The sequence below is a fragment of the Rattus rattus genome, chromosome 5 (genome assembly GCF_011064425.1).
Source record: "Rattus rattus isolate New Zealand chromosome 5, Rrattus_CSIRO_v1, whole genome shotgun sequence".
Lineage (NCBI taxonomy): Eukaryota > Metazoa > Chordata > Mammalia > Rodentia > Muridae > Rattus > Rattus rattus.
The window spans coordinates 121360115-121387106 of record NC_046158.1 but is presented as its reverse complement, the minus strand read 5'-3'; the positions used below and the strand labels follow the sequence as shown (position 1 = coordinate 121387106).

The 26992-nt window shown below is 39.7% G+C and overlaps 1 protein-coding gene across 1 annotated transcript in view; it reads right to left on the bottom strand.

Moving 5' to 3' along the window:
- The window catches only part of Macrod2 (mono-ADP ribosylhydrolase 2), a 2209545-nt gene that overhangs the window by 486603 nt on the left and 1695950 nt on the right, over positions 1 to 26992 (bottom strand). The gene's annotated exons all lie outside the window — the stretch shown is intronic.

The window sequence follows — 26992 nt, the reverse complement described above, 5'->3', positions numbered from 1 at the left end:
CCCCACAAAGTATATAATATCCTATTCAGAAGAAATAAAGGAGTGTGTGTGTGTGTGTGTGTGTGTGTGTGTGTGTGTGTGTGTGTGTGTGTGTGTGTGTGAATTACTCCATCATCTAAGAGCATCTCTCAAAAGAGCTGTGACACTACCTGGGAAGAGAACTGCTCTCCCAAAGCTTTCGGACAGCAGAAACTCCCCTGCACTGCCCTCGCTGGCTACACCCCACCTACCCACTGCTGGCTCAGCCTGGCTTGGCTCAGTGCAGCCAGAGCAGCATCTCAGAACAACAGCAGCTGCTGGGACAGAGATCTCCACAGATAATCTCTCTGGTACATAGACCGGCAGTCAATGCAATTTGAGAAATGCCAAATGGGAGGAAATACGTGTGTGTAGGATTTTTGTTTTCGTGTTTGTTGTTGTTTTTGTTTTTTGATGGTGGAGATGAACCTCTCCCCACTGAATTTTTTCATATAACTGAACATGATCATCTATTTTCAATTTACACGATAAAATATAAGATGAAATGTTTTTCCAGCCTGTGTTGATGAAGCATCTGTTGAATGGATCTAATGATTTAAGAACAGACTTTGGAAAAACACTTTAGCAATACAAAAGACCTAAGTCTGCATCCATTGTTTCATCTTGGGACCTTCCTAGCAAAGGCCTCTATTATCGTCTAAGGATAAAATGTGTCTTACAGGCTAAGTTTCATTGTTTTCCCTGTATGAGGTTTTAGAGTATCTTAAAACATCCATCATGTGTTAGCCCTAAATGTTTAGACTAAAGTCTATATGCTTAGAATAAAAGCCATAAGACATATTTTAATACTGGAGAAAGATGAAAAATTCCAATAAACTATCAAAATAACTATTCAAAAAGAATGTTCTGACATATAGGGATGTACAGACAAAATTAATTCAAGAGAAGGAGATGTGTTGTGGGGGATATCTGGAGAAGAATCATTCTATTTCAATCTTCTTAACCAAACCCAAACAGAGATTTACAGATTACAACTGGGGGAATATTTTATTACTACTACAAGGACATGTAATTTATTCCAAGTATGCACAAGTTATCATAATTACAAAGAGTGGTGTGTTAGATATAATAGTGTCTTCAATAAAAATGACTTCTATATCCACTACTTAGACTTATAACTGTAGATAAAGTTATATCCTCATAGATATATTCCTTTAGGAACATTTTAAGGTCTATGGAAATTGCTAAAAAATATCGAGCCAACAAACACAAGTCTAATAATCAGCAGATATAAAAATATGTGAAAGGGTTAAATAGCTGAACACACACAGAGAGATAGCTGCTCTCCTGCTGTACATGTATTAGGAGGTGTGTGTTGATTCACAGCTGTCTACTGTTAATTTTCTAGCAACAACCTCCTGCAAGTCATCATCATATTGTCTGCCATCGAAGCAACTTAATGGAAAGGCATGTGACCTAACTCGGTCAGGAAATACTTTCAGAGCTTTTAGAGAAGCAAGAAAGGATCACTTCCCACATTGTAAGACTTCTGTAGCTAGAACTGCTATGTCCCACCATCTGAAATGCTACAGACAAACTTCTAGCTGGTCAAAATCAAGCCAGCACAGACGAATGTGAGCTTTCAGGCACTCAATCCACCTATAACTGACGCCAGTCCTTTCCCTGGACATTTAATTGTCAGAGCAAGTCTATTCCTTTACTTACCCAAATCAGTTCAAGATAGGTTTTCAGTCATCTATAGCTACAAGGTATAACAGGAATTATGTCATGAATGTTTTTCCAAATAATTGACCCCCCAAAACCTAAATACTTGCAAAAGCATACATGTTAGAGAATACTATGCCCAGATTAGTTAAAACTCTGTCTCAAAGTACAAAACATTTTCTATAGCCATCACCAAGGTAGGACTGAGAAATAGATCCTCGAGGAGAGGCACTACTCAAAGGGTTCTGCCCATCCCACTCAACAGTTTTTCAGCTGAGTTTAGTTCTTGATGATTATGGGTAGAAGTCAATATCTGAAGGACAGAGCTTTCTATAGTCTTCATTTTTATCTCTTTCCCTAGGCTGTGATCATGTTGTGCAAACAGAGGAGCAGCGATAGCCTGGATAAGGAGACCCTTTAAACATCTGGCTTCTGGAGTATTCCTAAGCTCTATTCTTAATTCATAAAACTTACATTAGCATACTCTTTTGACTGATCTTATACTGCGCTTGTTTGTATCAGTCTTGGCATCTATGGAGGATTGATGTGTGTGTGTGTGTGTGTGTGTGTGTTTGTGTGTGTGAGTATGTGTGTGCGTGTGTTTAACGCTTGTGTCTATGTATATGTGTGTGTGTATGTTTGTGTGTATCTATGTATATATGTGTCCATCTCTGAATGTATGGGTCTATGTGTTTATATGTATGTGTGCCTGTGCATGTTTGTATGTCTATGAATGTTCATGTGTATGTACCTATGGTTGTGTCTGTTTGTGTAAGGATGTGTGAGTCTATGATGTCTGTCTGTCTGTACGTATGTATGTGTGTGCCTCTGTGCATGTTTGTATGTGTGTGTATTTGTGTATAAGTGTCTCTGTATGTTTGTGTGTGTGTGTGTACGTGTGTGTGTGTGTGTGTGTGTCTGTCTGTCTGTCTTTCTGCGTATATTTTGTGTGTGAGTGCATGAATCAACTGGTACTTGCTTCCTGACTGGAGCTATAGACCTGTGTCTGACAGTGAGGCAGACATTCTAGTAGAAGAACTTATTCCCTATTTCACCTATTTCTTTGTGTTTCCTTGCCTGTAATGCAGCTCCTTTGGAACTTTGTTTTATATCAGAGGGTCATGGAATGAGGTAATACATGTCACTAATCTTTTCCTTTGAGTATTGTTCTTTTCCTAATCTATGGAATTCCTAGAAGTCATATTTTGAGATTGCAACATCACAGAGAAGTAGGCCATTTGTCAGTGTTGTTTACCAAGGAACCACCTTTGTTGACAATACAATGTCAGACATATTATTAGAAAAATAAATGAGTTTGCTGTGTTTAACCACTGAACCTTCAGTGTTACTTTGTTATGATGCACAAGTAACCTGTATTGACTAATTTACATAATTCCCTAGAAGGCTCTGTACTGAGAAGTAAATATAGAATGTGAAAGACATTAGCTTTCTCTGAAATTCTAAATAGGACTAATACAAGTTCCAAGCCTGGCTGGGCAGCAATAGAGAGAGGCTCAGATTATAAGTCTATAGGAAAGGCAGGACTTTGCTACACAGTAAGTGGGAGCACCAGGTCCTCCATTTCCTGTCCAACTAAATTTAACAGTGACTTCGCCTTTCTAAATACTCTAGCACCATTTTCAGTTTCTCAGATTCGATGGAGTGGTAAGCCACAGCCACATGTAGCTTAATCAATAGTCTTTTAAAACTTAATTAAGTTTGTTAACATTGAAGTTTCAGAAGACTTCACTTAAAAGCATACGTTTCTTGCTTTTGAAAGTGGAAAGGCATATACTTTGTATGCGTGCTCTCATCAGTCACCACTAAATGAAGCAGGGGGAGGGGGACAGCAACCATCCCATTTAATGGGCAGGACCCCTCCCCTCTCCATGGGGCCTCTATAAAGGTCACTCCTGTGTCAGTACCTGGATATTTTGGTATTTGATTCCCTTGCTGTAAAACAGACTCCCTGCGATATAGTTCTCAGATACTAAAAAATTACCGGGCTATTTTGGAAGCCACATTGGGCCTTTAAGCTGTCCCTAGCTAGAGTGAACCTTCATATGTTGAGGAGTAACCAGTAAAGTGGGTCTGGAAGTCTTGAAAGGGTTACAGCCCATAGACAAGGTTTCCTGCTGACTTCCAGGAAGAGCTTTATGCACTGTGATAATCTGGCTCAAACTGAGTGGGAGTTCCATGCGCTCTGTATTATTGCCAGGTGTGGAGCCCTTACTCATCCATTCCATATGCTCGGCAACAGGGCTTTATCCCAGCCTCCTGGAGTAAATTTGCCTGACAGGAACAATAAGATATCCACATTATCTGAATAGATTATCTCCACTTTTCCCATATATGACCAAGATCTCCTTTTATTCCTGAACAGAAAAGAGTATATTTTTATGCAACTCGCAATGTTATAAAGTACTATTCATGAAAAGCTCAAAATATTTACTTTCACTGGGAACTGAAGCCAAGTATTTTTAATAGAGCCAGTATATATGAATAATTTTCTGGGGAAAATATACCAGTTATTCATAACAAAAAAGATAAACCATTGGAGATGCTTGGTTCTTTTTATTTTCACTTACTACTTTGCTTAATAAAATGTCAAAAGTGCTTTATAAGAAAGACATGTCCACTTCAGAAATGGTATATTTGCTTTTGCATGGTCAGAATGACTTGGGACCTAGAGTGTGGACCAGGTTCCTGAGCAGGTAAGTGTAAACTGGCACTACTTTTTTTTTATGATACCAAGAGTTGCAACAGGAAAGAGGTAAGTGTGTGGAAAATTACTGGACAATGGGAAAAAGTTGCTTGAGGTTAGAGACAAGACTCAAACAAGTGGAAACTGTTGTGGGGTAAGTTTTGATTGAAGCTCATTCACACACACACACACACACACACACACACACACACACACACACACACAGATTAACTCCACAGCATCTTTTTAGACTCAGCAAGAAGATCAAAATGATGACAGCATTAACTACTGGGCATTCCAAGAGATGGTCTTCTCCTTCTAAAAGCCAGAAATACAAAGACAAGAGCAAGGTAAGAAGGTGTGAGATAATGTGTTGAAGATGAGCTTCAGGCATGCAGTGAAATCCGTGTCAACCTGGGCTCGTACTTCCTGGGTGCTACTCTGAAGAGTGCGTGTACACCAGCTGAATATATATGATGCTTATGAATTAGCTGGCTACAGGCACAGCGGGCTAAACCAATGCTGTCCCCACCTCAGCTGTCACCTGGCTATTAAGCACATTTCCATCATCATGAAAGCACCTGAGGGCAGAAGAAAGACCAGAGAGCCCCTGGCTTAGTCAATTTATTTTGCAAATGATGTAAATAAGTCCACAGTGTTAATAAATGGCGAGGTGATGATTAGTACATTGATTGACTCTATCCTCTGTGTGGCGTGTTAAAATAGATCACCTGCTCATCCCTTTAAGGCACCATTTAAAAAATTCCAAGGAATACTCTTGACTGAGCTCTGGATCATCTGACGATTCTACTTTATCTCCAAAAGGGACATGCAGAAACGCAGTACCATTTGAAAATGTCTCACACTCCGTGGCATGCCATTTCGTATGCTGTGATAATTAGCTCAGATGAATAAAATTCACTCATCAGCTCGGATGCTCCAAATGGATACTGCGTAACAAAGCTAAGCGAACGGCTCACACACCCATAGAGTGTGCAAGTTCTCATTTATTATTATTGCCATGTTTATAATCAGTTCTTGTACGCCAGGGAAAGCACCTTTAGACTGGGTTCATGTTCACCTCTTTGTGCCGCCAGAGACCTCTAGGATTCTCTGTCAGAACATTCGCATTTGAAATGCTCTTGGTTGTAGGTCTGGGAGATTGAAGTACCTAACAGAAAACAAAGTCTTTTAGAAAAGAGCACAGAGGGACATGGACAGGAAGCAGGCCAGGTCCATCTTAGCTTCTGACTTATCTTTAAGGCTTTATTTTTAAAAAAAATCATGTTTGCATTTATTTCTCTCTCCCTCTCCCCCTCCCTTCCCCTCTCCCTCTCCCTCTCCATCTCCCTTTCTCCCTTCCTCCCTCCCTCCCTCCCACTCTCTCTCTCTCTCTCTCTCTCTCTCTCTCTCTCTCTGTGTGTGTGTGTGTGTGTGTGTGTGTGTGTGTGGGCGTGTGCGTGCCTGTGTGTCTGTGTTACTGTGTTTTCCCGTGTGTGTGTGCTCATTTGTATACATACATACCAGAACATTCATGCAACAGTTTGAGGACAATGTTCAGTAGTCAATTCTCTCCATCAGCCCCATGGGACACTAGATTGAACTAAGGTCATTAGACTTGAGGGCCAGTATTCACTTTCTGAGCTGTGTCCTTGGCTGACATGTTATAGTTTTTTTTTTTAATATCTTTTGAAAGTTCACAGTAAAAAATGCCTGAACTTAAGAAGTGGCTACTAAATACTAAACAAATGCATACAGGACCTTTCCTTGTTACTAGGAAGGTTGGAAAGTTTTGAAGATGAATTATGGGTTAGAAAGTGAGATTTTGTGAGCATGGGTGGGTAAAGGCACATACATGTCCTGGTGCTTCTTTGGGACAGGATTTCTGAGTTGGTGCTTGTAGATTATGCTAGGCAGGCTGGCCAGAGAGCTCAGGGATCTATTTATCTCTACCTCTCTAGTGCTGGGGTAAAGAGCGTGATCCTCCATGTCTGACGTTTTACGTGTGTGTTTGAGATTAAACTCACATCCATGTGCTTGTGTGACCAGCACTTTACCAACTGAGACATCTCTTAGCCCCTTGACAATAACATCTTAGCAACTGATATGGTGGAAATACTAAATGATTTAGGAGCGATAAGGCGCGTCCTGGGTGCTGTGATTGTACGGAGTATAAAATAACGAAAGCCTATGGGGGAAATGTGTACAGTATTAATATTAACCATTGGTGAATCTGGCAGGTGCACGGTGGAGTTCTCAGCCACTCCCGCTACTTTTTGTGACACTGAAATTAAAATGAAAGGAAGAAGAGCAGCTTCATGCAACCCTGGCACTCCCACTGCAGATGAGGCTTCTGCAGACGACACTTATTTCTTAGTCCTGTCCTGTTCTCCACATTTGTTGACACGATACCTACGATTGCCTGCTAACTTGCTTTTAAATCCAGCTGTAAAATGTGCTTACAGTAATGTCAGAGGTACAATAAAGATGATTGAAAGTGGATAGGCACATGAAAATACATTTTTCAACTTGCAAATGAAAGCCAGAAAGGAGAGCATGCCGGGCTTTTTAAGCAGACATGAGAATACAGCTGTTTTCATCATGTACAAAAATCCTTATATTTTCCCCAACATATAACTAAAAAGGGAACAGCAAGCATTTGGCTGTCAAAAAGATATGGGTGTTACATTGCGTGTAGCAGTGCAGACAGATAGCAAGGCAAATATGTGGAGCTTCTCAAATGCGCTATCTGAAAGTGAGGCTCGTTCGGGGCTGGCTTTTTAATATACTCACCTAGTTATCTTCACTTCCACAGTAACAGTGATGGCAACTGACAACGTAATTATCTTTCAAGGACTGACCTGGGTCTAAGAAATATTCGTCTAGCGTGTCACACACTGTTGATATTAAACCGGCGACATGAGAAGCCATCTGGAAAAAATCTGGGCATAAGGAAGTTTAGGGGATCTAATCCAAGCTGGGTTTTGGCTGATTTACTTCAGTTCACTCAAATCTCATTTAATAACGTGAAATAACACACATGGAAAGAGGAAAGAAAAATGCTGTCCTTTGTTCCAGTGTTGATTAAACGGAATCATATGCGTGGAAAATGGCTTAAGGATCCCGGTGCGTTCAGCCCTGTTTGCATTGATCATTTTGGTTTTGTTGCTAGCCAGACAGACAGCGTGCTCTATTTCTGCTTTCACACGACTTTAAAAAAGGTTTAAGGAGGCATGCATTTCCAACCAAACACTAGGAAATTTTTGCAATAAAACCAAGTCTATATTTTTGGGAAGTCCACAGTATGCTCTGCTAAATTGTTTATCCTTATGATAAATTACAGTTTTCTTTTAAGCTAAAAAAAGATTCCCTTATCTCTCTTGTAAGATGAGAAGATGAGGTACATTCCTTAACAGTTTTAACATCAGAATAACTGATAATCTCCTTTAAAGAACATGTGCTTTATATTCTTTCACATTTTGCATAATATTTGCGAATTCAAAGGAAACATGAAGCAAAGACAGATACTTCGAGAACACTTTTTTAAAGCTATCAAATCAAGCCAGAAAGAAATAGGCAAATCCAGAGGGTAACCCTGTGGACTGGTTGTGGGCAGGATAGGCAAGATGTATAATGTCTTAGAATAAAAAAGTCTTGTCTGTCTTCCACAGTTGGAAAGTCTTTGACAGGGAAGAGACCAGGAAAGCAAGAGAGAGGTTGCTCAGTAAATCAATAACTTCCATCCCTCTCCCTTGGATTGATAAGGTATTAAGGTAACGCCAGCACATCTAAGTTTATTAACCCACCCAGCCCCTTCTTTGGAAAAGCATTACCACATCCTTACCCACCAATAGGCAGGTGCACAGACTCGTGCACAGGCAGATAAGGCAGCATCCAATTCACATATTGCAGTGAGAATACATTGTTGGGAGCTTGGAGATGGCTCAGTGGACCAAAACACTCTACCCAAGCATGGGAACCAAAATTAAGATCTCCAGAAACCTCATAAAAGCCAGGCAGGCATGGCAGCCATCTGGAATTTCAGGGCTTTAGTGGCAGCGATGAAGCTGTGGCATACTGGCTAGTTATAGTAGCACATTCGTTGACACTGGGCTTAGCCAGTGACTGCTTGAATAAACGAAGTATCAATCAAGGAAGATAGGTAAAAACCGACATTAGGACTTCACATCCATGTGCACACACTTGAACCCTGACCTATACACACATGTGAACCCCCATACAGGCAACACATTTCTACACATACGTTATCATAACACACATACAAAGCAAACAAACAAACAAAAACCAAAAAAGAAAGGTAAGCTGTCGATTCTTTTTATCTGGTTCTCATACCTTGACACATGAGAAGCATTATCTCATATTCTGATCAAATTATGTACGTTGTCATCAAATCTGACAGAAAAAAAGTGATGTTCTTTGTGTTTTCTGTTGTTCATTCAATAGATCTACCTAAACTCATGCGAAGCCAAAAAAGGAAAAAAGAACCCCCCCCCGCAAAAAAAACCCAGAAAGCCATTCCCCAAATTCAACACATCTTTATTATCTTATTAAATAGTTCACAGTTTCAAGAGCTGATTTTGGTCTATGTAAAGGAGGAAAACTTTTTCAAAACATAGATTCAACACTGATTTAATAATCTGCCTTACCACACGGCTATTTTTTTTAAAAACAGCAGGGCTGTAGTAACACTTGCCTTAGTCATCCCAACAAATAAGGACATCAGAAAAGTTGCTGCTGCCTGAAATATTTAGAAACGTAGACTTAGAAAAGATGGTAATGAACTCCAACAACCCTGGAGCATGCGTGATACCTTCCAATAGGAATTTCCTTTTGACATGCATCTACAGTGTGATATTTTAGAATGTCTATGCTTAGATGTCGTTAAAGAACATTAGGAGCTCTGGGAGGCTTATGTGCTCCTAATCATAGCTGCTGGCTACAAATGGGGTAGGTGGGAAATGGTCCTTTCTCATAGTCATTAACTCTGTATTCACACATGGGTTTCATTTCTAAATCGCATGCTTCTATGAAGGCTCCTGACTCAAAAGGGGGCAAGGATCTCAGCCGATGGCTCTCAACGTCTCTGCATCAAGACAGACTAAACCAGAAATACACCAAAAAAACCATGTTCATTACGAGGGCTGGGGTTGGGCTATTAGGCATCAGTCATACAGAAATGTAAGAATGTTATTTGTAGACTCTTTGTAGGTTGACTGTCTATACTTTGGAATACAATTTCTATGCTTGTAACTTCATGTTGGCCATCTTGTCTGCAATGGTAAGAGGAAATTAAGAGTCGGGAAATAAAGCAAGCTTGATCTGATGCCGGGTCAGCCCAGCAGCACAGAGCTCTGAGCCAGGAAACGTACGCGTGTCACTGCTGGGACCTGCTGAAGAGCTGCCTCTTTTTCAACAGTGTTCAAACAGTGGCAACGCTACAGCAGTGTGGAGAGAACAGCACAGTGCTCTGTTCTGATTTTAATTCCCCGGGCATCCCCCAGGCTCCTGTGGCTGTAGAAAAAGAGCGCAGGCTTCCGTCCCCGTGCGGTTTATCTAATGAAGCTTTACTGATAACTACCTCAGCATAAAAGAACCAAAGCCACAGTGTTGCCTAAAAGTTCCGCCCAAGCCTCTCTGATCCTTAAATTTCACCTCTCTTCTTCAGGTTTTCATTTACAATATGTTTTATTTTCATAAACAGTAATGATGACACCGTATTAAGGACAGATAAAGTACCCAAATGATGTTGCATGAAACGGAAAGGTCCGCAGTGAACTTAGTTTTCAGGCACCACCAAGGATCTTTGAACACAATCAAATCAAAGAGCGAACATGGGAGGCTCAACTCTGAAGCGGGAGGAAGTGATAACCTCCCTCCAGACTGCCAGCAAATTCCGAAGCCGAGCAAACCCACCGATCCCGGAGGAAAGCCCGTTCTCTTTATCTTTCTGGTTCACTTTGCACATGCTGTTGGGAAGTGGTGAAGGCGACTGCATAATTCATGCTCACTGCAGTCTGAAGCATAATCAGAGTGCGTCCAATTTGCCAACACTTTGAAGAAAAAGGTTGTTCAGACAATAGCAACCACGGTGCTATAAATGGACCCTGATGAGGGCAGGAAGTCAGCCTTCTCTTAAGTCACTCGCTGGCTCCATGTTGGGAAGTCTGACCTCTCTGTTCTCTGACTGTGCTGACAGCATTAGCATCTTCAACACTACATCCTCTTCAAGACTCCTAAAATATTCCCTGCTTTTTGGCATGTAATTTAAGCAAGAAATACTTGTAGCCTTCTAGATCAGACCATCTGGGAGTTAGGTGGTTTTGATCATCTGGTTTAGTCCTCGCCCTTTGCCCAATCCATTGCCCCTCTCTTTAAGACGTAAACCAGACTCATTTGGGAGCAAAATTATGTGTCCAAGATAGATTGGAAAATGAAAAAAAAAAGATGTGTCCAGAAAGAACATACCAGATTTGACTAATTTTTAGGTCATGCTTTAATGATCAGGAGAACAGATTCAAGCATGAATGTCACATCTGTTCCTTGAAGATGAATGATAAATTCAGTCATATTCAGTGTACAAGAATTTGATGAATCTTACGGAGAAATGTTTCATTTCTTTCCTGATTTTTTTAGATGGAAAATGGACCTGAATGGGAGGATGGTTACATAACTAACGCTAGTTTCCTCAGCAGTTAACATGTGCAAGTAGAGGCAAAGTTGGGTTTCCGATGCCTCTGACCTAACATCCTGCAGGCCGTCGTCCACCATCCAAGAACAAGGAAAACGGGAACAAGATGGAATGAAATCTTTTTTCTTAAATTTTATTTTTACTTGGGTATGTGTGTGTATGCATGTACTTGTGTGTGCACATGCATGTATGTATATATGAGTGTCCGTGTACACATGTGCATGTGTGTGTGTATAGGCCACAAAAGGATGTCAGATCTCCTGGAACTAGAGTTAAAGGCAGTTGTGAACAGCCTATCCAGTAATACTGGAATGAAGGGAATCAGACTTTGATCTGCTGGACGAGCATTAACCCCTCAATGGACATCTTTTTAATATCAAAGATATCTATAGACTTACTTAATTTTTTTGCAGCCGATATCTTGATATTTAAGGCAGAAGGTAACTTGCGTTATAGTCCTGATGTCTTCGTTGTGTTAAATGAAATCTTAAATTGTGAGGTGGAAAAATTGTGGTGAACCTACAAACAGTAAGCCAGGAATCACATGAAGCAAGAAGCTAAGACGTAGGGATTAACACATTCACCTCCTAGGAAGACAACTGAAAAATGCAAGTTTGACGCGAGCATTAAAGCTTTTCTGGACACTGTAGCGATCCTTTTATACCTTTGGATGCATAGGTGCTGAGAACTGGGTTTGCGAGATGGTCAGTTTAAAAAAAGAAGAACTTCATCACACTAGTGGTCAGTCTCAGCCTTAATTACCCCGTGAGTCCAAAAGAAGCGGGCACACATGGGCAGTGTTGCCCACCACAGTGCTTTCCAACAATGGAATAGGGACCAGCAGTGTAATTCTGTGCCATGCAACCAATCGTCTCTTCAACACGGGTTAAAGGGGGAAACTGAGGTCGTTTATCTCCAGTTCCTGCAAGAATTGGCAGAAGCTCTCATTTTTATAGAGTGGGGAGACTGTGGAATAAAGGAAAGCAGGGAGCCAGTGAATATCTACTTTGATCTTAAATAACGTTAGAGATTCAAGGTTTAAACTAAAAAGAAACATTGTATCTATTTTACTCAATTAACGTTGGTTTGATGCACTGGAGGTGCCCAGGTTTAGAAGTCTTGATGTCTGGCTCTTTGATCTCTTTAATCTTAGTTATTCTAATCACATAGAATTGACGTGTGATTGTGTGACAGCTTTAAACAGAGCTTATAATGGTACCCAGTTATACAGCAGGTATATGTTCAGCAACTGCCTTTAAACCCATCCTAGTTAAAGTGTCCTCCTAGGATGTCACTCACAGGCAAGGGAAGAAGATGACTCCTACTTGGCAGAGTTTCAGGGGAAATGGACACTCTACAGTGTAATGATCATCAGTGGAATCCACTGGAATAGAACAAGAGGCCTGGTGATCAAGGGTTACTCTAACATCTGAATTGGATCCCAGAGGTGGTTTCAAATAGGAGTGATGTCCACTTAATGATTTCACTCACTGCTATTACCGAATAGATGCAAGATCTTGCCCACCTCCATGTCTAAGGGAGTCAGCCTAAGAACTCTTAATGTGTTATATCCAAAGAAACGTGTGCTCCTAGCACCAAAGCACACTGAATAGTTAAGGGAATTCAGTGCTTTGAAATCATCAAGCAAAACTGTTATTTTTGATAGTCAATTAAACTGCTTTTTTCTACATAGAAAACAATCTGTGTATGTCTTTATCTCAAATAAATGATGATGTAAAATTTATGGCCGTATTTTTATTACACTATTGTACTTTGTATTAGAAAGTACAACCGGCTCAACAGAGTGACATTGTCATGTGTTTCAGCGAAGGCAAAAGAAAAGTACTCTTTAATGTTTGGGTGAGGAGAACTGCAGTGATTTGTCAAGTTTGTTAGAGGAAGTTTTCTCTAGGCCATCATGAAGCAAAATCGGGATGTTCTATGGTTTCAGAGCTAAGGGCTACAGAAACCACACACCAGAAGTTAGATAGCTGAAGCAGCATCCAGGAGAGCACAAGTGGATAATTAGAGTGAAGTGATCTCCTGATGTAGAGATGGTATCCAACAATGCTAGTCTACTAGGGCTTAAAACAAAATTCAAACATGCTCAAAGAGCAAGAAATAATCTAAACAGTTATGACAAATTAGGCCCAATTGCCCCTTTCATGGCCCCCACATTCTATGGTGAGTTCAGAAAGATAAAATCTGGAGTAAGATTAGGGCACCATCTATAGCAAATATTGTTAGTAATAATATTGGCCAATGGTCTATTGATGGTTTTGTTCAAGTCATAGATGATCCGACTTGAGCGGCTGCTAAAGTCTGTAGTAACTCTTTAATTTGCAAACTTTGGTTTAGAGAGGACACAAGAGTCAGTTGTAAGCTTTCATTATCAGTCTGGAAGGGAAAAAAATCAAATGACCACATTTAGATTCTGGGTATGCCAGTATTCTTTACTTAGAAGACTGAGGCAAGAGATTTTCTCTAAATTCTGAGCCTGCCTGTCCAAAATAGTAAGGAGCAGGCCAACAGAGTCTTTTCTGCTTTTGTGATTGTTATTTCTTTTCCAGTGTTTAGACCTAATGAAAAATGCTCAATTTAATAATTTTTTTCTTTCTTCACACTTTAACTATACTTCTTTTACCCACTTCAGATTTCACTAATGGAATAAGATCTAAAATGCTACAACCTAATCAAAGAATTAAAAGGATGTGTCTATGACCCAATCTTTGTCTTGTAGAGGAAGTCGCCAAGCACAACACTACAGCCTGTAAGCTTTCAACATTAAATAGTCAGAAACTGATATGCATTTACTGAATATATTAACTGGTGAATATTTGTGTTTTTTGCCTGACGAGAAATAGGAGTTTTGATGTTCCATGACTCTGGGTAGCATCTTCGAACCACAGTTACCACACAGTTACAGGAAGGAAAAGGACAAATCTGATATTCTAGTGTTCTGAGTGGCAAAAGTCTGATCCTAGGGAAGCTAAGTGTATTGACTGCCTTTTCAACTTCTTACTGGGCATGTAGTATGTAACTGCATTAGAAATGGAGTTGTGCTTATATTTTATATCACTGGGAACCTTTTTACCAAGCAGAGTTGCACCTAATAATGGATTTCATTCTTTGAAGGGATAGCTCAATGTTCATTCTTAGAGGACTTTGCCAATAGTGTTCTTTTGAATGGAAAAAAAATGTTGTCATGCTGCATCAATGGCCAATTCTATGTTGGTCCAGACTCCTCTTTACCTGTGGATGTATAACTAACCAGTCTTGGCTGTCTGATTGCTCCCCAGTTCCAGTGGTCTGTCCTAACTATTGAAATGACACAAATGTGAGATGCTGAAATTTATAGGAAGAGTTCCAGATGAAAATTAAACAAACAAACAAAACCTGGTTTCACAGCCATATCCTTCTCTTTTTCTAACATATCAACTTGAGTGTAGTCTGAATTTAAGTTCACCATGCATGAAAAACCATGAGTGAGAATAAAGTAAGGGTCCACTTCAGAGATGGACTCTACCTTTCCAGCATTATACCACATTAGTTCTTAACAAGAAAATGAAAATCAGATGCAACCAGAAATCGAGAGTGATTCTCTTTGGCGATGCAATCCAAATGCTTTTCTTCTGTTCACAAGATAAATAGTAAAACACAGTTTTTCTCTATTTCCCTTGACTAGAAGCATGAGTTTTGATGTTTCCTAATACCAGGCAGCTGTGTTGTAAAGGGGAATTCAAGTAAGTTTCATCTAAGATTTTTATCTTAGATGAACCCCATTCCCATAAGTAATATATAATGTTTAACCAAAAATATTTTAGAAAGTAGTAGATTGCTTGGTTCCCAGCAACTGAGTACCCTAAAAACCCAGTGCTTATTCTGTCTCTCAGTAAATAGCTTCGGTTTCAGCAAAAGTTGTGGAGGAATAAACTAAACATCGGAGTATAAATCAAGTGATCACTGTTCTTTAAGTAAACACTGTGTCCTCAATCCATCATTTATATCGGTGTAATCAGCATTCTGGAAACACATATCGTAAGTGAGGGGGCCTCTAGCACAGCCCTGTAGTCCGAGAGGCTGCAAGGTCTAATCCCCAAATAGATTAAACTAGACAGATGGGTAAAACTGTTTACAGCGTTCCCGGAATGGCTGATTTTTGCGACATGTCTCAAAGAGGACACAGATGCAGATGACCCATTTTAATTTTCTGTCTCTAAGCCTCTCTGCTCCACTGAGCCAAACACAATTTAGAAGCAGGTCTGAGGAATCGAGGAATGCATGTGATCCAAAGAGGTGAGTTTAGGATCCTAGGTAGATGCACAGTGGGGCAATGAAACCGAAGTCTACTCCCTCCAAATGACATAAGCATGTTCTTCACTGGAAGATTAGGCCAGATTATAAACGTCACACACTTACAATCACAGTTAATTTACAGTTATTTCTAATTTTCTTGATAAGTGAGATAAGCTCAGAGTATAAGTTTTAAAATTCATGGTTCCAACTGTCAGCCTTTGCTTGTTCCCCCTAGATTTCAGTAGTCTTTTAAAGACAAACAGGACCCATCCATAACTCAGTGTAATCAAGAGTTATAGTGTATGTGCTTTCTAATTTTTCCTGGAGATGCTAGGTAATGCTGAAAATAAGGCTCACAATTTTATTACACTTTGCTATTAAAATTATATAAACATTTTTTAGAAGAAAGCCAAATGAAAATACCTAGTTCAAAAGATACTCTATAAACAACAACAACAACAAAATTTAAACCCACATACAGCCAATCAAATTCCTGTTACAAAAAGAGACAAAAAACTGATAAAATTGCTTACTGCTTTGTTCTGGAATTGTGACTCATAGAAAAGGAGACTGTCATTACAATCCGGCTTCAGTGGTTTAAATAAGAATGTCACCCACAGGTTCAGGTATTTGAACATTTGATCCCCACTTGGTGGCGCTGTTTGAAGAGTTTTAGGTCAACAGCCTTGTTGGAGAAAGTTTGTTACTAGAGGTGGGAACTGAGAATTTAAAGACTCCATACCATGTCTTGATTGCTCTCTTTTGCTTTCTGCTTGCAGTTCAAGGTGTGAGCTTGCAACTTCCTGCTCCAATTTCCATGCTGCCTACTGTCATGTTAGTCCTATCATTATGGACTCTATCTGGAACTATACGCTTCGGTCATAGACTTTTTCACAGCAACAGGAAGGTAACTGATACAGAGTTGGAGGTTGACTCCTGGTTTGTGAACTCTATGCCATCTATTAGTTCGTCATCTACTCCTCTGTTTATCCTTCAGTCACTTTCTTCTTTATCCATCCATATTTTTGTAATATTCCCTTACATTCTATTATTAGAGGGTTCCTATCACCTAGTGGTATAGAGCAAAGGATAACACAAATTCCACTTGCATAAGTATAGCTTCTGTATTTTGGTAGCAATGCAGCAGGAAACAAGGGTTTCTCTCCCTTGAAGATCTTCATGGTTGAAATGAATAAAAGATAAGGAGGCTTTGAACATAGCATGAGGTTTACAAAATTAGTATGCTTAGCTGTTTCTTCCCACCAAGGCTAAATGGTTAAAGCCATTTTTTTCTAAACAAAGATCTGTAAGGACATTTTCACTTGATGTTCAGAATATAAACTTGTGACTTCTTGAGCAGCCAAGCTGGTTACCTGAGGTCCATTTAACCCTCATGCTACCCCACCCACATTTGCAAAGAAATAGTTTCAAAATAACCAACTAAATTATTATTATTCCAGTAAATACCTGTTTAAATATATGTTGACAATCACTGATTTCTAAAAATTTTTACAAGTGTGTGTGTTTGTGTGCGTGTTCGTGTGTGTGTATGTATATGTGCATGTGTATGTGTGTGTGAGTGTCTGTATGTTTTGTGTGCAAGTGTAAATGTAGATACCTGAGGAATCTAGAAAGCACAGTATATACTCTGAACCCTTGATCTTCTTTCTAATCACAATATCAATGTTTTATTTATGAAAATGAGGATTAGAGCGTATTTTTACATAATGGGATTAGCATAATGCTTAGATTTTAATGATAAAATTAAGATGCTGCTTTAAGTTGCTACAAAAGCCATTGGAAAAATAGCTCAGTGGTCACCGATCTTGCCGAGGACATGTTTTCAGTTCCATCACCATTGCCAAGTATATCACAACCATGTGCTACTACAACTGCATCGGGGATGTGACGCCCACTCCATACCCTGTGGGCTCATAATGCACACATACACATAAAGAATAAAAATAAATCTTAAAAGTTAACACAGCATATTAAACTAAGTTTAAATACATTCAAATTCATGTAGCTAATAAATACCCTGCAACATTTGTAGTTTGTGTAACTATTATAGTTTCTGAGTATATAATACTCTGAGTTTTCTCAAAAATTGACCCTGGGTATAGACTCTAGACTTGAGGCAGCGGCCTGATAAGGAGAGTGGTCCTGGGGGAACATGAGTGGTCACAGGAACTGAGACAGAGACCTGGGATCTTTTGGGATTCCATGTGTCACATTATTTTCAATGTACTGGAGAGGGACGGAGAGACCAGATTCCTTTTTCAGCCTTCCTTTCTTGACTGAGATACCCTTGAAAGCACTACATTCCTCTCATATTTGGGCTTTCTAAAAAACTAACACAGGATTGTGACATTTACTCAAGCTTACATGCTGTTAACAAAACAATGGTACCGAGGGCTCAGACACTACACCTGCCAAGACCTCATGTCCGATCTCAAGCTATTCTGTAGCCTTGATCAATCTATAATGCATCCTTTTTAATTTTTTCTTAATTTTCTTTAATTGAGAACTGAATTTTTTCTCAACTACTATATCCTGACTATAGTTTCCCATTCTTCTACTCCTCCCAGTTCCTCCCTACATCCCTTCCCATTAGTTCTACTCCATTTTTGTCTCTCATTAAAAATCTAAGCAGCTTCTAAGGGATATTACTTAAATAAGATAAATCCTAATAAATTGGAATTAGACGAGACAGCCAAATGAAAGGAAATGGGTCCACAAGAAGGTATAAGAACCAGAGCTTTTAAGTGAACTGTTATTTGTACAAGATCTCTCGAATTATTTTTTGTTGGCAGTTAGTGCTGTGTACTTGCCTCTTTGAACCACCTTCATTGCGTCCCATAAGTTTGGGTATATTGTATATTCATTTTCATTCAACTCTAGGACACCTTTAATTTCTATCTTCATTTTGTCTTGACCCAGTTTTCCTTCAGCAGTGAGGTGTTCAGTTTTCGTGAGTTTGTAAGTTTTCTGTTGTTTCTGATGTTGCTGATAATCAGCTTTAATCCAGGTCGGACGGAGGGAATTATTTTAGTTTTCTTATATCTCCTGAGACTTGCTTTGCATTCAAGTATAAGGTACATTTTGGAGAAAGTTCCTGAGGTTCTGAGAAAAAGGTATATTCTTTTGTGTTGGAGTGAAATGTTCTGTAATCTTTCTTAGTTCCAATTGGTTTATAAGTTCAGCTAGCACCATTTGTTTGTTTAGTTTTTGTCTGAAGCATCTGTCTATTGGCAAGAGTGGCGTACTTAATTTCCTATTACCAGTGTGTGAGGATCGCTGTATGATTTAAGGTGTATAGTGTCCCTTTTATGAACCTGGGTGTCCTTGTGTTTGGTGCATACATCTTAAAAATTGCAATGTCCTCCTGGCAGAATTTTCCTTTGATTAGTATAGAATGCCCTTCCCTATCTCTTCTAATTAGTCTTGGCTTGAAGTCTATTTAGTCAGATATTAAAATAGTCTCCAGGAGTTTGCTTCTTCAGCCCACTCAGCTTGGAAATATTTTACCCTGAAGTTACATCTATCCTTGTTATTGAAGTTGTTTCATGGATACAGCAGAAGGATCAATCCTATTTTCATATTAAATCTGTTACTGTGTTTTTAACTGAGCAATTGAAGCCATTAATATTGACAAATGTCAATGAACAGTGTTTATTTGGTTTTATCATGGAGTGCCTCATTTTTGCCATCTATAGTCAGTGAACACTTCCTGTGTATCGTAGTCTGGGCTAGCGTCAGTGGTCTCTTGGAGCCTGCAGTGTATCCATCCAGGCCCTTATAACTTTTACAGCCCTCATTGAAACATCAAGTGTAAATCTAATAGGTCTGCCTATACATGCTGCTTGGCCTTCTTCCCGTTCATCTTTCCATATTGTTTCTTTGTTCTATCGGTTTAGGGTTTTGATTATTATGTGCCAAAAGGACATTCTTTTTTGTCTCATTCTATTTGGTGCTCTCCATGCTTCCTATGCATCTATAAGCATCCCCATTAGGTTAAGGCGGTTTTCTTCTATGATTCTGTTGGAAAAAAAGGAATTTACAGTGTTACTTCTTGACTACTAAAAATCAGAAATAAAAGTTGAAATCTATGAGGAACGATCAGAGATACCACCTTGATGATGAGGTCAGTTTACCTATAAGTATTTTGACTAACAGTAAGGTTAAACGGTATAAATGGCTAATGATGTCCATAAATATTCTTACCAAAACTTTATAATATGATCTTAGTGACAGAAAGTAATTAGATAGATACAAATTTTAACTAAATTATAGAATACCAATTTAACAAATGCATATAAATGATAAAGTTCCCCACATGGCAGGGTGACGAAGTATCTGCCAAGGCAATGTGACTCACTGGACCCTGCACTAACAAAAAGAAGCCAAGAAGACAGTACCATGCAAATTCGATGCAAATCATAACTGAGTAAATATGTAAATGATTATAATATCTAACCTTGAGTACACTAACCCCCTTCTGGTGTTATAAGAAAATACACTATTTTTATGGTGCACTTGTAAATGAAGTAGCACACTTTCAAATTCATGATAAGTATTCAGATCACTCTACCAAAAATAAAACCGTTATATGCATGTAGTTGGCAAATGCAAAACCGGGATTTGGTTTAAGTTAACACATAGCTTGACTATGAAATGATCGTGTCCCATATTGAATGGGTGTATAGGAAGCTTTTCAAACCATCTTGGACTGCAATATCTTGGCTGTGATGGGATTAAATATAAGAAAAATGGACACTGTCCAGAAAGATCCAGAAGATTGTGACCTCAATGTCTAGATACTGAAGTAAGGCGTATGATCCTTGCAGAGAAATTGTTGAGGAGGCAGCATACTGTTTCTGCTTTAGTTTCTATCTCAAAGCAAAGGTCATAAACAAACTCAAGCTTAAAAAAATAAAAATGAAGACTAAAGAAATAGTCCACTTTAAAAAGATGAGGAGCTTTCCTCTAAAGTCCTTGATAACTTACTAATCAAATATTGCTGGTTTTTACTTAGTAATTTATCTTCTCTACTATATAAGAGATAGACCCACACATAACAGTTAAATCAATCATTTTACTATCTTACAGCTTCTGCTCATTAGAATCAGGATCAAGCTGTAGCAGAAGAGCTTGCATCGGAAGTTCTTACCTGAAGCTGGAGTTGAATGTCATGTAGAGCTGGCCCCAGCTAACACTGAATGTTTAATGTGGCTCATTGCTGTGGCTGTGAGCCTTCTTGGGTGTTTGTTCAAATATTCTAACCATCTTCTCTCCCACACAGTATTCTCCAGCCAGTGTGAATTTCCATACAGTACTGGTTTCTCTAAAAAAGGACAACTCACCAGATTCCAGAAGTTACATGGCCTCCCATGACCTAACTTGGAAGTCTGATATTGTTATTCTTGCTTAATTCTGTTACTAAAAGCACTTCCCTGAGGTTGTCTCGGATTCTTGGGAGAGGGTATGGACTGTTCCCATCAAGGGAAGTTTTTTTTTACCATTTGTGAATGCTTTAAGTCCCTGTGTTTCTTCTGCAGATTATCAAACACTTTTTATTAGAATGCTAAAAGGCCTCCAGTGATTGAATTATGAAAAGCTAGATTACCATTATACAGTAAGAAAACAGGGTAAATAAAGCCAAGTTTTGAGGCTATCTACTAACAAATCAACAGACAAAATAGGCAAAAATGCCTTGAACTGCAAGACTAAGTCCTTGAACCCTGATTAGAGATGAAAAGAAGAGCAGACACTAAGACAAGTATATAGCAAAGCTGGGGTCAGGTGGGGTGTACTTGTCCCTGATGGAGCTGTATTAGTACCTAGACACTGAACCTCAGTGTGTTTGCTAGGTACATCACAGGGGTTAGCTAGACCCAGTAAGATGTCCCTAGGCTAGCAGCATCAGACTGCAGGCATCTTGGAGGGGAAAGCTGCAGTTGCCAGGCTCTGCAGACACCAATCACTCCCTTCCACTTGGATTCCCAAGGGTGACTTTTCCATCTCTCCTGAGCCTTACTCACATTCAGGCTTTGCCATTCCCATGGGGCTCTGGCACTGAAGTCCCAAATGGCTGTGCCCATGTCAACAATTCACTTCCATTCAAGACTTCACCCACTCAGGCCTTTCTCTGATTCTCACACAGAAGGATGAATAGATGGATGATAGACAGGTTGATGAATAAATAATGGATAGAGATAGATGGAAACAAGAGAAGAGGGAAGAATGTGGCCCTCCCTGCCTGTGACTCACACTACAAGAATCATTTAGAAGGCGTTTAACCTAAACCCAAGATTTACACAGAAGCAGTTACTGGGCAGGGTAAAAATGGAGGAAAGGGTAGGTTCTGAAATAAAGGATACTCAATGGGCATGATAGAAAAATGGAAGCATGTGCACATAAACTTTATTGAATCAACTCAGAATTTTCCATCCCTCTTGGTCATCTGCTCAATGCCTCTCTAGATTCAGGAGCATCATGTCAGCTCATGGCAGGAGACAGAGCAGCCTCTGGAAATGGGAATAAAAAAAATTGGCAGAGGAGGCCAATTGCATGGCATTCCAATCCTCAAATTGCTGATCACATTACCTCTGTTTTTTAGTCTCAGTCAGAAAAATTACTAGGATTCACGATCAGACTAAAGTAAGTCCAAAGATAATGGGAAGTAATAGGAGACATAGCATTTCATTCATTTAAAGATCCAAAGGCTATAACTGGCTATAACCAGTTACAGCATATTTTGAGAGACCTGATCCCTCAGCAAGAAAAGGGGATAGAGCCTGCCATCAAGGGTGGATTGTTAGAGGGGAAAATGGCAGCAGTCATATCATGAATGAGGTAAGATCAGCAAATGCTTCTGCATTTGGAAGACTCAGAGAGACAGTAGCCCTTGTCTGGATCCCTGCATTGGTTCCACCTGTCTAACACTGCTGACATCTTGTAAGATGAGATTTATTAGCTAAAGCATTTCTGAGGGAGGGAGAACCTGAGGTGTTAGTCTGAGGGTCCTGGAATAGACACTGTGAAGAACCACACTACTGAGCTTTCAGAAGACCTCAAATGGTTTGTTTGCTTGCTTGCTTGATTGTTTATGTCTTTGTTTTTATTTTCTAAGACAATTGTTTTGAGGCTCTGGGTAGCCTGAAATTGGCTATATTAGAAAGGTAGCTATGAATTCACAGCAATTCTCCTTCCTTAGTCTCTCAGTGCCGGATTCACCATGTTGTACAACAAACCCTGCCAAGTGGATGTAGATCTTTGGTTGTACAGTGTCAATTGCTGAGAATCCAGCCTGGAGGAGACTCTAGGTTTTGAATTTGCCTCCACAGAAAGCTGTCAAGATGGCTGACAGAGGAGATAACTGTTAGCTCTCTGGCTTGTTAATTAAAGAAGATGGGGAGTAATAGGGACATTAATTTCATTCACTGGAATCTCCTCTGGAAAAAGGAATTCCTTCAGAATCCTATAAGAGATCAATTCACTGCTTGACATGTGCCTAAGTGACTATGAAAACATATGCCTGCAGGCTGAGTAGTGTATGAATCCGATGTCAGGCTCCATAAGGTAAAATAGTGGTATTACCTTTTAATTGCTTTGGGAGATGGAAAAACCATCTACTGAGAGGGAGAACAACAACATCTAAAGCCCCAGCATCAAAAGGAATCAGATTTCAAAACACAAGGGAGCCAAAGGGAAGATCAAACACGCCTCTCCCTCATTCACCTTTGCTCTGATGTGCTTTGAGTGTCCATTTCAATATTTCTAACACTTCCTTTTAACTCAACCTGGATTCCTCCTTTTATTCTTTGGAGGTTCCCTGCAGTTGTTGAAGATAAAACAGCTTCATTTCTAAATCGTTCCCTATTTTATCTTCAATGTAGAGAAGCCTTGACATCAAACTGCCCTGTTGCCAACCAGAATGTGCCACTTAATAGCTGTGGAGCTCTGGGGCAGCTCTCTCACATTTACAACACAAATAATATGAGAAACTTAAGGGGCAGTGGAGAGGATTAAAGGGATAAAATCAATGCACAACCATTTAAATCAGAGTATGCCTCATGACTACAGTTCACTCCTCGTGTGCTCAGCGGGAGGCACTCCTCATTGCCGTTCCCTTCCTTCCACCAAGAACCCTGTACACAACATAGGTGACAGTGTGCTCTCAGCCTTGGTGGGGACACGTAAATCTAAATATGGTATGCTGCCCTGTGGCCACATAACATTGTTTGTTATCTATACTATAAATCATGCCTGTCCATCTACTGAACAGAAATCATTGAACTCTATCTTTGACTTCTGGTCTATACCATCCATTATAGATTTACTTAAAGAATGAGAAAACTGAATGAGTCCTGGGCCTTACTAAAGTGAAGGGTTTAATATAAATATTAGAATCTATCTCTAGCTGATCTATAAACTTAGCTATCCCCAGAGTGTATGTCATTGATGATAAAAGTATTGCCCTTATATCGTGTGTGTGTGTGTGTGTGTGTGTGTGTGTGTGTGTGTGTGTGTGTGTAAAGACTCGTTTCCAATATAATATGTGGCTGTTGCTGGAGAGGTACAAAAAATAAAATAGAACAGAAAAGCTAGAGATTTTAAGGTAGCCCTAGGAGTGTAGTGAGACCATTAGCGTCCCCACAGTGAAAGCACCTCACTCTAAGATCACAGAGTATGCAGGATCTGTTTTTGTGGGCTATTGCCAACAGATGGCTTATTCTGAGTGCAGAGAAATATCATTAAGGAACAAAGAGAAATTAGGTCTAAATAGGAAATTAAATATGTTCTTGGGATTACAACTGATGATCAAGGAGTTGCAAAGCAGTGATTTGCAGCTTAATATTTTTGCCTGCAGCCAATCCCCACTGTTTTAAAGAAACCTTAATACTGAGAAGGCTGTTTTCACACCATGCAATTTATTTGTCTTTCTGTCTTGCCAATGCCTTTGCCAACATCATAATTTCCCCCAGAATCCGGAATTGCGAGATGAACAAATAATATTAATTTCCTTCGTGACTATAACACGCTTTGATTGAATCGTCTCCTTCCACCCCTGCCATGGCAGTGTGTGTTGTACATGTCAAGGATGTGAAATGGAGTTGAGCCTACGTGAAAGCACAGTCTAAATTAGCTTCTAAATGAAAGCAGTTAGAAGGGAAACATTTTCAAATGACAGCCAAACTCTATCAACTCCTAAAGTACTTGAGGCCCGTCTGAGAAATGCAGCATGAAATAAGGGTGCAGAAGCCTAGAATGTGACCCCATCAGTGCTCAGTGGGTTAAGGAATTTCCCTGAGGGACCAGGAGCCTTCAAGTCAGAGGCTAAAAACAAGATATGTTTTCCCCTAACAACCAGCTGTCATGCATGGCTTTTGCAATGACACAGATCTATTATTTTGCCTAACAATAATTAAATAAAATACACAGAAAAGTGATCAATAGCAGCTAGAGGGCCATGCCTCTAGGCATAAATTGGGTTGGCAGGTGTGGACTACTGTTTAAGTTCTGGGAGGGGTGCTTTGCAAACCCTTCAGCACAAGGTGAAGGTGTTCATGACTAGATCCACACTGGGGTGACTGGTCACACTGTACCCTTGAAGGTGAAGAGAAGACCAAGAAGTCTAATTTTGAATGACTTTTTTTGTTACCAGTTTTGCATGTATCTCTAGGACATAATTCAGAGCATGTATAGAAAATTTTATCCTCCCTCTTCAATCTTAGCTTTCAAGTCAGTGGCAGCTTCCTGTAAACAGTTAGGACTAATGCTCAGTACTGGGTTGGCCGGGATTTATTTTGCTTTGTCTTTGTTTTTTGAGATAGCATTGCTCTTTATAGCTTTGGCTGTCCAAGAACTCATTATATGGATCAGACTGGCCCCGACACACAGAGATCTTCCTGCTTGTGTTTCTCCCATACTGGGGCTAAAGGCGTTTGCCACCAGATTTCTCTGAATCTGTACTCTAAAATAGGAGTTCAGGTTACTTGTTAATCTCAGTTATAGAAGACTGTATTCTCAGCTCTATGAAACTCACCAAGCCCTTCTGCTCTATCTACTGTATGAAGGGCACAAAACAGCTACACGAATTCAGGGAAAGAACCAATAGATGGGCCAAAGTCTCTTTCCTAGAATCTAGGGGATGTGAAGTGACTGGCCCCTCATGCAGAATTTACTCCACAGCTGAAATTGATTAAGAGTGACCCTAGTTCACTTATTTACTCATTTAATTATATGGCCTTTCACGTGTCGTACTCTAGCTTCAAACTCTTATACAGAAGAGGATGCCCTTGAACTCCTAAACCTCCAACGATGGGATCATAGGTAGATACCAACATATCTGATTTATGGGCACTGAGAATTGAACACCCAGGACATTCTACATGTGAGGTAAGCACACTATCAAACACACTAACAATTGAGCTACACTTGCTAGCTGATCCAGCCACTGGGCACATGAGTCAGTCTAATAAATTACCTCTTACATTTCTATACACTACAAGCTCTATTTCGCTGGAGAATACTAATGTATAGGGTAACCCACATTGCCCTTTGATGCTACATTCAGTCATGTGACTTGCTTTGGCCAATGAGATGTTATAATACGCGATACAAAGCAGAATTTAGCAAAGCATTTGTCATTGATTGAATTCCTCTAACTTGTGTCTTTGCTGCCTTTACAACAACGTGTCTAGACGGAGCACCCTGTGTGGCAGAGAATGGGGAACACATGCTAGGTGAGCTGCACACTCAACTCAGATCCACTAATATGCAGGTGACTGCTGGAAACAGTACCAAGCACAGCTAAAATTATCAGAGACACTCAACCTGACTACTGCCATTTGGTTCACATATCACGTAAGTGCTAAACTATGTTTATCCACATAATTGATGAGTGTTTATTTTTTTAAGCTATTGCTTAAAACACTGGCTTCTCTTTCAGAGGATGTGAACGTTGCTTTAGTAGACCAAACAAAAACCTAAGCTCCTAAGCTACATCATCTTTAGTCACTTCCAAACTCCAAACCAAAGCTTCAGTGGCAAACAGAAGTTACAGCTAGGAATGAAAATTGTGATCTCTTCTCAAAAGATCAGACATATACAGGGATGCATAACTATGTTTGACAATTTGTTGCAGTACAGAGCTATGATCCAGCTGGCACAGAGTTGTCTAACGTTTCCTCCCTGGTCCTGTTCCTGGGAGCTGGACTCGGAGGAAAAAGTCATTTGCTCTGATTTGAAGTGCTGTGCTGCAAAGAAAATAGGCAAGGACTTCATGTGAACTCCAGTCCTAAGCCCTGAGCCTGTAGACAGAGTCAGTATTATTCACAAAAGAATGATTGCATTCCCTGCCAAGGGAAAGGCAGAGGTCAAGACCCCTATTTTTTAAGAAATCACTTGGCTGTTTGATGAAGCTTGCAATAGTAAATATTGTGAGAAGCAATGCTTCTGAGGAAATTGTATTGAGGAACGGATTTCAGAGAAGTCAAAATCAGTCAAGTGCCTAAAATAATAGAGTTTTGACACAGTGCATTTGTATTCCATCCCATCAATCTTCTTCTCAGAAT